The 10,651-nt window shown below is 37.9% G+C and overlaps 1 long non-coding RNA gene across 1 annotated transcript in view; it reads left to right on the top strand.

Annotated features, from left to right (window-relative positions):
• Positions 1-2,344: 2,344 nt before the first annotated feature.
• The window catches only part of LOC143680798 (uncharacterized), a 149,809-nt gene continuing 141,502 nt past the window's right edge, over positions 2,345-10,651 (top strand). Inside the window, exon 1 of the long non-coding RNA XR_013174179.1 lies at positions 2,345-2,428. This is a non-coding gene — a long non-coding RNA (uncharacterized LOC143680798). The remainder of the gene's footprint in view (positions 2,429-10,651) is intronic.

The following is a 10,651-nucleotide window of genomic DNA, read 5'->3' as shown; positions in this document are numbered from 1 at the left end:
TGGTCTTTTACCCTTTACTGCATGAGAAACTTATGACTGGATGGGATGTCACTACATGAGTAGATGTCTACTCAGTTGACATGGAGTTCATCAATATGGAGAATGTCTGGGGTAGGCTTGACCTGATCAGGTGAGCCTGGAAAGGGGACTGGACCCTTCGTGAAGTCACAGCTTGGAGATATGAGAGGTCATATAGAGAGGACCAAATGGCAAGTCTCTGAGAGTGACCTCTAGGGGCTGAAAGTAGAATTTGGTCAACAAGTAGCAACACAAAGAAGACATTTGTTGTCTAACCACCAAGAAATGTGTCTACCAACAGCCTGAGAAGGTGTGGGAGCTTCCCTACTAAAGACTCCAGTAGGCACTCAGCCAAACCCACACTTTGATCTGCTTTGTGACACCCTGAGCAGAGTACGTGACCACTCTGCTCAAACTTCTGACCTACAGAAACCCTGAGGTAATCAGTTTGTGTTGTTTGAAATGTCGTGCAATTTCTTACACAGCGATCAAAAACTAACTCCAACACTAAGGACTCAGTGGGCATGTGAAGAGTGGGTCTCAAAGGTGAACACCGGGATGATGGCAGGATGGCAGCTCGGGGAAGGACTTGGTGCCAGCAGGGATTCTTTGTGTTCCATCTTCTCCTGTTTTAAGTCTGACCGCATTGGCTAGCCCCTCTAGGATCTTTGAACTCCCGCCGAGTTGCAGGTAATGTCAAATCTGTTTGTGAAGCTAAAATCTTGTGGGCCCATTGAAATGGAGTTTTCTGGCCATCAGGTAATAGAATTCACTACTATTTCTCTCCTATTTTTCTGCTGCTACTATGAAAAATAATCAGGCAGTCAAGTCTGGGGAAGCGCATGTGCGAAGGATGGCTTCTCACTTGACGTTTTCTGATTTTGGTCCTAGTTCTCGTTCCTTTCTAAAAGAAAGGGGTGCACTCTAATAACCCCAAATTACTTAGCCCCTGTGGGGATGTTTTGGTCAAGTTAAATGGAATTATCTCAAGGAGAAACATTAACAGCCCCCAAATTCAAATTATTTGCTGAATGAGATATTTTGACAAATAGCTCCTAGTTCAGCAAAATGCAAAAAAAAAAAAAAAAAAAAAAAAGCTTGCGCTTCCACTGGCTGCTTTCGTTTTCTCCCCTCGACTGTGCTGGCTGCTTTTCTCTGTTTCTGGCAGTGCTGCTAAAAACCCTTTCTGCCTTCTCCCCTCCCCTCCTCAAGCTCGACCTCTGGCCCGGCCCCCTATCCTTTCAACATTAGCCTATCAGACCCAGCCCCAATATCCTCCCTGACCTCAAAGTCAAATCTAAGGGAACAGAAACTAAGAACAGCACAGAATCACAGATGATCACTACTCCTTTGTTTCTTGGGTCCACAGCATTAGAGAGAGTAGGGTCCAGCAGAAGTAATCCTGGGGAGGCCTGATTCTTTGCTGTAAGGAGAGGACACTGGATTGATGAACTGTGCAAACCTCCCTTTAAAGGTGTCTTAAAGGGACCTGAAATGGTGGTGGAAATGGAGCACATGTTACAAAAACCAAAGAATTGAAGGTGCAGTGAAATAGAAGTGTGAAGATTTCCACCTCCCATTTAATAACAAGCTTGTAGGAACACTAAACAAGACATAATCAAATAGAGGTGGTAGACTGTCCGTTTTAAAAATTATGAACTAAAAAAATATGAGGTTGGGAGAGACAGAGGCCAAACCAAATGTGACAGCTATGCTAGCTAAAAAATAAATGAATAAATAAAACATAAGGATCCATAAGAAATCCATAAGAAATCCCTGGAAGAACACTGAGAAATAACCAATGCAATTAAAGTATTAGCAAAAGGTCAGACCAGTATACTGAATTAAATAAACCAGAAACAAGAAGACAAATATTATTATGCTTCACTAATAAGGACTACCTATGATGTGCTGTAGGAGCCAAGGGTTTAAAGCAAGACCTACAGAATTTGTTGGAAGCAGCTGGCCTCAGGATGGCGGCAGTAAACTGTGAAGATTGTTATGTAGAGCAGTCTGGGAGGAAGAGAATGTTTACCACAAATGCTTATGTTAAGTATGAAGAACACTGAAAGATAAGAACTTTGCTCCCTCAGGAAATGCATGCATGCCTATTGACATCCTGTGGTATATAACCAGGATCTGGTTAGGAACAAAATTGTCAGAAGTCTGTTTGAAGTAAACTCAAGCTTCAGACCCACTGAGCCCGTCTGTGTCTTTCTTTCTTTCTTCCTTTCTTTTTTTCTCATCATTTCTTAATATCCTTTGAGCTCCATTTCAATATGAAGCAACATTTGGTGCCCAACGTGGGGCTCGAAGAAGACTCCAAATCAATATTAAGGAACCAAGGAAAAGCCTCATTAGAGGCACGTGTGTCCAGCCAATAGAAGAGGACTCGAGTCATATTGGTAAAGTAAGCATTTTCCTTGGATCATCAGGGTAACGGGTAATCATAATAGGTGGCTGGAGAAATATGTGTGTGTGTTAAAGGTACTAGGGTGCCTGTTAAAACATCTGAATTTTTAAGCTTATTTGATCTCATTCAAAAACATCGTTTTTCATTTCAGCCTTAAGGCCATAATGTTTTAAATCTTAAGTAATGGAAATTGGTTATGAAGGCTCTGCAGTGAACATAAACTCTAAGTTGTGTTTCTTCTCAATCTCCCACTACCCCTTCTTACCCTGTTTGGACAGTTCCTTGAGATGGACTCGGCAATTGGTGCCCAAACAGGGATCTAATAAGGGAACTCTTAAAGCATAAAGTGAGGAAACACTCCAGGGACATCCACACAAATACTACAGGCAGGCCTTTGTGGGTTGAGCAGTGGCCCTTATCTGCAGAGAGGTTTGAGGCTCTGACTCGGTTGATTTGGGCACAGTTTGGAGCAGGACGTTTAGAGGAGTCTCATGGTTCTTGGAATTCTCCAATAATTATTGCAGGAGGGAGGTCAGGAAAATGGAGAATGTTGACTGATTTGATAAAAGTTGATACTGTGGTTCAGCCTATGGAGTCATTGCAGCCTGGCTTGCCCACACCATTTTTAATTTCTAAGAACTGCTTTATTATGATAGATTTTAAAAATTGCTTCTTTGCCATGCCTTTGGCAGAGCAGGATAAATAAAGATTGGTTTCTGGCCTTGTTCTTGATGGGCTGCCTTTATATAGGGATTCATGTACACCTGAGTCAGAGAGTATTCAGTGAGAAAGGTGCCATACCAAATGGGGGTCAGTGCTCATTGATGGTTCCTGTGGCAGGTTGGTCCCCAAGGGGGTATGCAGTTCGGGATTGTAGTTCTGACTCAAGGTGTTGTGTTAGGTTACCTTTGTTTAGTCTGAATGATTATTCTATGAGATTTATACCAATACTACAGGTAAAGTCTTGTGACGGAGAGTGGGAATGGTAGTCCCATCTTTTGTTGGCTTAAATTCTCGACAGGCAGTGGTTTGGAAACTGGCCATGAGTTTAGCTCCTATTCATATTTTAAAAAGAAATATATTTTAAGAACTTTAAAACTAAAAATTCTTGTTAAAAACTATATATTGATAGTTAATGCATATTTGAAACATTAACTAAAGTATTTTAAGTATTTAACATTATTCTAACAAATTTAATTTTGATGGTAATTATATGTGGTAAAATATTTGTTCAAAGTAATGATTTAAGTATGAAAAATATGAAAGATGTATTTTTATTAATAGGAAAACAGAATAGTTTTATCCTAAAATGAATAACTGTTACTAAATGAGAAAAATATGGGACAAAGCCTAAACTAATATAATAAGTGCTGAGGGTTTGTAAAAATGGAAATTATGTCTAAAATCAAGAAAGATTTAATGAGTCTAAAATGACAATGTTTTCTTGGATTCTTAGCCTGTTCTAATGAAAAGATAAAAAAAATTTTTTTTCTAAATAGTTAGTTAAAAAGCAAAGAGTCTGTGTTTTATCAAAAAAACTTATATTAAGTTTTATCATGTTGTTATCTGTATAAAAAATACTAATTTCCCCCTGGTATCATTATACTGGCAAAAACTGCTTTTGACCTAAACCAGGTGGCTTAATCTATTAATCTAAGTACTATTACTATAAATGAATCTATTACTGACTAAATAATATTCAAATCATATAAATACCTAAATTTCTTTAAGCCAAAATACTTTAATGCTTTGTTCAGTGTTTATATAAACTATATATGTATAAACTAAATTTATCCCAAGATAACCATGGCTTATATTGGAAGCAGATCAGATTTGAGGGTTGAATGCAAGGAAAAAATATACTTGTGGAGTCTTTTTTGTTCACCTGATGTTGCCATTACATGCAACTGATGTTGCTATCACGTGACCTTGGTAAGAAATAGTTAAAATGTATACTCTAGCTGGGAAGACTGGCTATCTTCCCAGAAGGAGGTGTACTTTAATAAAGATGTCTAGGTCCCAGGAAGCTTCTTTCGGTCCTTAGCCAGTTCCCAGAGGACCGAACTGGGCCCGGTCATGTAAGCAAATTGGAATTTGGCCACTGTTGTGAGAAAATATCATAAAAACTGCATGCAATAAATTTAAAATTAGCAAAAGTGCACAACCAATTATAAAGAATCCACATTCTTGCATTCTTTTTCAACCAATCCAATGAATTCAATTTAAAAAATCTGGTCATTTACTAAAAGCACGTCACTATTGACACTCTGCTTTCATTTTTGCTACCTGCCACTTTAGGGATTCCTAATTATATGTTACAAAACTTGTTTGATATTTTACAAGGAGATTCTGATTTATTAAGCAAAAGGCAGTTAACAGCTGCAGCTGAATGAGAGTTACAATTAATTGAACAATGCATTCAAAAAGGACAGCTTGTTCAAATCTAAAAAAGCCTGTTGATTTTATTATTTTCTTTACCTTGCAATCTCGCACAGGACTATTTTAGCAAGACAGTGTTTTAAAATGGATTTTTTTACCAAACAATTGACAAAAATGTTTAAATACATATTTGCAAAAGATTATTTCTTTAATAGCCAAAAGTCACCAAAAATATTATTAAGAAGTCATGATCCTAATCGCATAGTGTGTGATCTCACAAATGAAGAGGTTCAAACTCTATATATTTTCAATACCTCTTGGCAAATAGCATTAAATAATTTTAAAAGACAAATGAATAATCATTTGCTATGTCAAAACTTTTACAATTTTTAAAAATGAACGCAATGGATTTTGCCTAAAATAGTTCTGGCTTCCCCGCTAGCTATTACTGTCTTTACTAATAATAATATTAATGGGAATATGTCACCCCAGTGGAAAACAAGTTTAAAAATGCCTTATACTCAGCCCAGCATACTGAATTAGCAGCTGTAATTCAAGTATTGCAAAGTTTTCCACAATCTCTTAATATTGTTTCTGATTTTAAATATGTTTGCCAAATAGTTACTCACATTGAGACAGCTTCTTTGTTTGAAAGAGATGAACTCTCCTGAATGTTTTTGCATTTACAAACATTAATCAGAAGTCAAATTAATCCTTTTTATCTTGCATATAAAGAGCTCATACCAATCTTCCAGGTCCTTTGTCATTACAAAATCAGCAAGTAGATAGTCTTGTGAGTTTAATTCAAGATCCCACTACATTTCACAAATTGACTCATATCAATAGCAAAGGGCTGTGAAAGAAATTCCCGTCTTTATTTAAACAGCAAGCTCAGGACATTATTAGGACTTGTCAAACCTGTGGACCTTTAAATGTACTCCCATTTGCATCAGGGATTAATCCTAGAGGTCAAAAAGCAAATGAATTATGGCAAGTGGATGTTACTCATATTTCACATTTTGGTAAAATGCAATATGTACATGTTATCATATACACTTGTTCTCATTTCATGTGGGCTACCGCACAATCTGAAGATCGTTTTTGCCATGTTCAATCACATTTACTTAATGCTTTTGCTGTTGTGGAATGCCCTCAATCTATTAAATGGACAATGGTCCTGCTTATACAGGAAAGTAAGTTCATAAATTTTGTACTACTTTTAATATTACTCATATCACAGGAATTCCTCATAATCCCTCAAGGCAAGGAATTATTAAATGAGCAAACTGGATGCTAAAGTCTATGCTCTTTAAACAAAAAGGGGGAGATGATGATCAGGAAAATGACATAATGAAAATAAGTACATCTAAAGATCAATTAGCAAAAGCACTTTTTACTTTAAATTAAAAAAAACATTTATGATAATTCATCAGACTCCTGCAGAACAACATTTTAGTAATTTGGGAAAGAAAAATGATACAACCCAAACAGAACTGCAGCTGCAGCCAATCTATTGGAAAGATGTTAAAGATGATTTATGGAAACCAGGAATGGTAAAGGTGTGGGGTAGGGGTTTTGCTCTTGTCATTGCAGATGACAGAACCTCGGTTTGGATTCCCTCGAAGAGAATAAAACCCAGACATGTCAACCCGGATGAAAATAACTAAATGGGTAATGTATATTATAGGACATATAACTTTAATTGCTGAAGGACAGGGACATAGTCATACTTATTGGGTTTATATTCCTAACCCACCTCTGCTGTGGGCCCTAACATGGGCCAATTCAACTTTACCAAAATAATCTGAATACTAGTTTAGGATTCGCAGGTCCAGTAAGAAGAAAACTGGTGTCAAATTTAATTCTTCCATTTTTAGAAAGGCCTGTATGCATAACTCTATGGAAACAAAGGATACTTGCCTGTTAGATGGGAAAGAAAGTTGGAATGGATGGCAGTTATGTCATATGGATTGAGCAGTTATCTTAATTAATGATTCCTATGGAATTGTAAGACATGCAGCTCCTGTGGGGTCTCCCATCTCTAACTTGAAGATAACTGAGACTATATGGACAGGCAAGCTAAATCAGGGTTTAATTCATGGAGGATAATTTGTGCCAAATTCATGGGATGATAGATATACCATTAATCAAAGAAATTGACAGAAAATTTTCCTAGGACTGAGACCAATTTTTATAGCCAATTCTAGTAACTATAACTTCTTTTTAAATAGCAGCCATAAACACTATATACAAATATGTATTAGAGATCCATACATATTTGTCAAAGTTCATATGCATGTAAGAAATCAAACTTCTAATTGTGGGAATTGTCCTCTATTCTCTTGTCTCCAAGCATTTATGTTGCAGGAAAATGAGACGATTATAGCAGCAAGGAGAAGAGGCATTTGGCTGCCGGTGCAGATGTCAAGTTCCTGGCAATCCTCTGCAGAAACATATACTGATCCATTTGGCAAAAGAATATCTAAAAAGGACTAACAGACTAATTGGACTCATTATTGCAGCTGTCATTGGAGTCATTGGAAGCATCACAGTGGCTGCAGTCGCTGGAACTGCATTGCATCAAACTATACAAATGCAGCATTGTTAGAAAAACACCAGTGAACTGTGGCATAGACAATCTCATTGATGAGCAAATTAATAATAGACTAAATGATATAAAAATGACATTGGTTCATATTGGAGATCAAATGTATAATTTAAATTTTTTACAAAGTTTAAAGTGTAAATGGAATGAGAGTAGTTTTTCTATTACCCCCTTTTAACATATAATCTGTCTGAAATAGAATGGGAAAAGGTAAAAAGGCATCTTTTAAGGCTTTCAGATAGTTTAAGTCCTGATATCTTAGAATTACAAAAAAGGAGTATTAGAATTATCTCAGAATAATTTACATGTAGCCTATGGAGGTAATGTTACACAATCACTTACCTAAGAGCTAAAAAATCTTAGGTTTGGGGCTGTTTATACTTCACTTCCTCCTCAGCTCTGTTTAACAACGAAGAATCAAAGTCAGTGAGCTTGACTGGCAGCCAATGATGGGTAAGACCCTTCCTTTAGAGCCTAAGGGCAACCTAAGACAGGCGCCTGTCACCTCTGCTTATAACCACCCTAAAAAGGTGATTCTTGCGAAAACTCTTGGCTCCCTCCTGAATCAAAGTCAGAGAGCTTGACTGGCAGCCAATGATGGGGAAGACCCTTCCTTCAGAGCCTAAGGGCAACCTAAGACAGGCTCGGTCACCTCTGCTTATAGTCACCCTAAAAATGTGATTCTTGTTTTCCTCGGCTTATAAAATAAAAAGGGGGAAATGTAGGAGCCAAGGGTTTAAAGCAAGACCTACAGAATTTGTTGGAAGCAACTGACCACAGGATGGTGGCAGTAAACTGTGGAGATTGTTATGTAGAGCAGTCTGGGAGGAAGAGAATGTTTACCACAAATGGTTATGTTAAATATGAAGAACACTGAAAGATAAAAACTTTGCTCCCTCAGGAAATGCATGCATGCCTATTGACATCCTGTGGTATATAACCAGGATCTGGTTAAGAATAAAATTGTCTGAAGTCTGTTTGAAGTAAACTCAAGCTTCAGACCCCCTGAGCCCATCTGTATCTTTCTTTCTTTCTTCCTTTCTTTTTTTTCTCATCATTCCTTAATATTCTTCGAGCTCAGTTTCAATAGGAAGCAACAATGTGCAAACTCTGAGAATGAATTCAACAGCATAGCTTATCAGGTGAAAGTCTTTTGTAAAGATTCCTAGATTGTAAGCACTTACAGAAATTACATCCATTCTAGAATTGTCACTGTTGTTTCTAAATTCTGAGACTTTGAACTCTTTGTGTACAACCTGGTGGTTCCCTGGAATGAGAGGCATTTGTGTAATACTTGAGAATCAGAGCTAAAGTTCTACAGCTGTGAAAGTCAGCATTACCTTTTATAGTGTAAGAATTTGAGAATTCGAGTGTTTTGCCACGCAAAAGACGACTCCAAGAGACGTTCTCTCATGCAACACGCAAGGGGTTTATTTACCACACATGCGTGGGGCTCACTGAACACGCCGGACCAGAGAGCCCCGAACCTGAGTTTGCAAAAGCTTTTTAAGGGGTAAGATGAGGGGGGTGGGGGTTGAGCATGGGTCACAGGTGCTGTTTTGCAAAAAAAAAAAAACAAAAAACAGATAACGAACAGTTTTATAACAAGCATTTCTTAAAGGTTTTACAACAAGTAATCTTAACATTTTTATAACAAGTAATCTTAACAGTTTTACAACAAGTAATCTTGGTATTTTTACAACAAGTAATCTTGGCGCCAGGATTGTTTATCTTCAGCCTGATGGGGCCCATAACTCTTTTCTTTTCAACTCACACCAAATGTATAGCAGTGAATATAAGATGACACAAATGTTTTTGCTGGATATTTCTGTTATTCATAAGCTAAAATATATGTAAATAGCTAAATTAAGCAGGAAAAATTAGCTACTGTTAAGCTTTATAAAAATTCCTTTTTACATTCCCCACTCCTTTTTGTATATCTCTAATCTTAGAGATTTTCTGGGTTATTTAATACTGAGCACTGTTGTCTGATGAGCATTAATTTGACACTTCCAATCTGTTTTTGTAAAAACTGTATAATTTTATTTAGAATATATGGTCCTATAGTTATTATTAAAAGTAACACAATTAAAGGTCCAGCGAGAGCAGATAATAGCATCGTCAACCAGGGGGATTTGGTAAACCAAGATTCAAACCATCCGTGTTGCGCCTCTCATTCTTTTTGTCTTTCACGAAGGTGCTCTCTGAGTTTTGTCATGGACTCTTTAACAACACCAGAGTGATCCGCATAGAAACAACACTGTTCTTTTAAGGCTGCACATAGTCCCCCCTCTTTAAGGAAAAGTAAGTCAAGTCCCCGCCTATTCTGCAGAACTACTTCTGAAAGGGAGGTTAGAGAATTCTGGAGGGCTGAGACAGATCTTTCTATTTTTTTAAGTCTTGATCTATCGCGGCCTGTAATTGACTGGTTTGTTGATTGCTATGTACAATGGCAGCAGTCCCTGTGCCTATACCGGCAGTGACAGTTACCCCCATAAGGACTGCTAGAGTTATTGAGATTGGTTCTCTTTTGTATCTGGTTTGGCTTAATAGTGCAGTTTCTAAGTCTGTCCCTGAATGATAGAGAATTCGGGGATATACAGAAACCAATACACAATAGTTGACAGAGTTGTTAAAAACCTTTGTAGATACACAAGGAGTAATTCCGGTGTCACATGCCCACTTTAAACCTGGGGGAGGTTGGAGGAATTTATTATTATTTTGGGTTTGGTTAATGGTGGCACATAAGATTTTAACGTGGGGAGGAGGGTTACCTATACAAGTTCCTTGTCCCATAACTTCAGACAAGGTAAGCTTATGGTCGCTGTCCCAGTCGCAAGATGTGCCATTAGGGAGGATGGTATATGATTTATTTATAGCTATTCCTTCATAATAGGGCGGCGAAGCGACAGGCAAAGCCAGCATGATGGGGTGAGATCAGTCGGGAGTGATTGAGGGCAGACAAGGCTCCTAGAATTAGGTTGTATAATCGGTCACCAGGAGTCTCTGGATTGTGGAGAGTCGAAAGGGGTGGAGAAGTGGGAATTAGGGAGCTATTGTTAGGCCTTCCTGGGGGCGTAGGCTTCGCACGAGGCCCTGGGTTTTTCATAGTCAGAACAGGGTTGGGGCCTACCCTGATAGCTTTTTGGGGAATTTCTTCCTTCTTAATTAGTATTAGTTCTCCCCTATCAGTGCCTTTTCATATAGCCTGACTCCCCAGTTTTTCCACTTATCCA

The sequence above is a fragment of the Tamandua tetradactyla genome, chromosome 4 (genome assembly GCF_023851605.1).
Source record: "Tamandua tetradactyla isolate mTamTet1 chromosome 4, mTamTet1.pri, whole genome shotgun sequence".
Classification (NCBI taxonomy): domain Eukaryota; kingdom Metazoa; phylum Chordata; class Mammalia; order Pilosa; family Myrmecophagidae; genus Tamandua; species Tamandua tetradactyla.
This window is presented reverse-complemented; position numbering and strand designations above follow the sequence as displayed.